This window comes from Scyliorhinus torazame, chromosome 19 (genome assembly GCF_047496885.1).
Source record: "Scyliorhinus torazame isolate Kashiwa2021f chromosome 19, sScyTor2.1, whole genome shotgun sequence".
Lineage (NCBI taxonomy): Eukaryota > Metazoa > Chordata > Chondrichthyes > Carcharhiniformes > Scyliorhinidae > Scyliorhinus > Scyliorhinus torazame.
The window spans coordinates 33,079,816-33,082,433 of NC_092725.1; the positions used below are offsets into that span (position 1 = coordinate 33,079,816).

General features: G+C 44.8%; 1 long non-coding RNA gene across 1 annotated transcript; it reads left to right on the top strand.

Moving 5' to 3' along the window:
* The first annotated feature begins 368 nt into the window (after positions 1-368).
* On the top strand, positions 369-2,335 carry LOC140395891 (uncharacterized). The gene is made up of 2 exons (XR_011936364.1): positions 369-463; positions 2,047-2,335. It is a non-coding gene; the product is annotated as an uncharacterized lncRNA (long non-coding RNA).
* The last annotated feature ends 283 nt before the right edge of the window (positions 2,336-2,618 follow it).

The following is a 2,618-nucleotide window of genomic DNA, read 5'->3' on the forward strand; positions in this document are numbered from 1 at the left end:
TTCAATCTGTCCTGATGAATTAGTCATGGTTAGAAGAAAATTGAATAGAAAGCAGGGAAGGAAGGTGGAGAAGGAGGGAGGACGTTCGTGTGATGAGAAAACAAGAGGAGTGTGAGTGAAATGGTGAGAAGAAATAGATAAGAAGGGAGACCACTGGACAGAGCAGGGTGTGAGTGCGGCACGTAATTAGAGATAGAAAATATAGATAAATGGGAAGGGCGATGGAGAGAAATATTTGGAGGGAGGGGCCATCGTCCACAAAGGTGGCGAGCCTAACTGTGTGTGCGATAATTAACAACACAACAGAGTTCATATAAAGAGCTTTGATACTCAGTGATTTAGTTGCGACTGCGAGGAGCACGGTGGAATATGATTAACGCTCTGCTTCTGCTGTTTGGAATCCTGCTGGTTGTACAGTCCATTACGTCCGAAGAAAGTGTGGTGGCAAGTTTTAGATATGGAGGTTAGCCCATAGTTGGTCCATTTAATTAGCAAAAGTGGGAATACATTCCAGAGAACCTAGAAAAGGCCACTGAGCCAACGTGCCACTCAATTGTAGTATTTCTGATATGTGTTAATGCTCCAACAAACTGCCACAAACACATTATCAGAATCTATTTTTCCCATGAAGAACGCTATCAATCTCAGTCTTCGTCATCAAACTGAATCACCAAGTTTGCTTTACTTATGCAGGCTATGCGATTGCTCGTTAAGTATCTAGCCCGTTCGTAGGATAGCACGGTGGCACAAGTGGTTAGCACGGTTGCCACATGGCGCCGAGGTCCCAAGTTAGATCCCGGCTCTGGTTCACTGTCCGTTTGGAGTTTGTACATTCTTCCCGTGTTTGCGTGGGTTTCGCCCCCACAACACAACAGATGTGCAGGATAGGTGGATCAGCCATGCTAAATTGCTACTTAATTGGAAAACATTAATTTGATACTGTAAATTTAGAAACAAAAAGTATCTTCGCGTTTTGCATCATATTCGCCATCTAACGCTCCGTGGCCTGTGATGTGTTTCATTATTATTTTACATCCCCCCCCCCCACCCAACCCCCCCCCCCCCCCACACACACATCCCGCAGAGGTCTTCTCTTTGCATTTCACTGTAATCGCCTCATGCCTGACAAACCTTAGAGAAATACATATCCCTCCAATTCTGCTCTGATGATCTTGTGTTCCACAGTATCAGTGTCCCAGCCATTGGATGGCACATTCTGTTGCCTGCCCCCTTAGCGTCACGATTCTGTCCAGTTCGTTACTCTGTATCCGATGTTTATATTGTTTAAATGCGACGTTTGCGCCATTATTTTGCAGCCTGCGCTTACATGTGTGTGCAGATTTAAATATGCCATCGAAAGTGCATCCGTGCATTTAAAATGTAATATAAGCATCAGTTTATTGTTGCGTTGTAGTGACGTCTTCATAAGGACTGGAAGAACCATTCCTGGAACTATGTACACGCTGATGGTCTCCAACCCTTTGGTTGTCCCACACTTGGAGCGCTCTGCACAGTCCTCTCTCCATATCAATTGCATAGCCGACCCTAGGATCAGTATGCGCCATTCTGGTCTCGAAATCACTTGGATAAACCACATGTGGAATACTTCACAGTTAAGGGCTCCATGCCTATTGGTTAGTCAGAGATGATGTTAGACCTCGTGTTAGACCAATGTCACAATAATTCTAATCTCTGCATCCCGCTATTAATCTACACTTCAACACTGCAGACAATTTGGTCTGTCATTTATACCTTGATTGGAGCATTATGTACAGATGTAGTCTCCGCACACTCCGGTTATTCGACACTTGGGGCGCTGTGCACTATTCTGGTCTTCAGATTCTTTAGTTAGAAGACACATGGTGTCTATGCCTTGCCAAGGCCTTCGTGTTCTTTGCAAGACCACACTGCATGGCGCACAATATGGAGATATACGTGTTAGTGTAAGGGGTAATCAATATTGAGCGAGAAATATAATGTATGGTTTAATGAAAGCCGTGACTCCTAATGAGGGTCATCAACAGACGAATCACTTCTGGGTTTCAGGTATGAATTACGGATGCGGCAGAATTCGAGGAGGGACCTGTAGACGAAGTCTCTGTCGCAGAAACGAGGGTTTGATACGGAACATGTGCCATTTGGGATATAGTTGCTGCGTGGTGAAACGCATCATTAAAGGGGGGACAATCAGGGGCTCATCATCGCCTGTGACTCCAGCACCAGTGCCAATGCCCACAACTCCAGCACCAATCACACTAATTGTCCGGGCCCTGTAATCCATGACCCGCTGAATTTGGAATCATGTGAATAAAATTGGTTTTACTGGTCACTGTAACCTGTCCCTGTCTCATTTCTCATTCAGTGAGGGCATCAGAGGGAGAGGAAGTGAGAAAACAGGAGAGAGAACTATCGGATTTGAGCTTCAATATTGCATTCCCTTCAGAAACATAAGACAGAGAATTTGCACCAGATCATTCATCACAATCCATTGGCATTTCCTGTAGCCCTGGTGTTGATATCAAAATATGAATTGGGTAGGAATTTTCCCCTGAGGTATCACCATTAATGCATGGCATCAGGTCAAACTTGGGCAAGAAAATGTTTCCTTCTGGTACCCT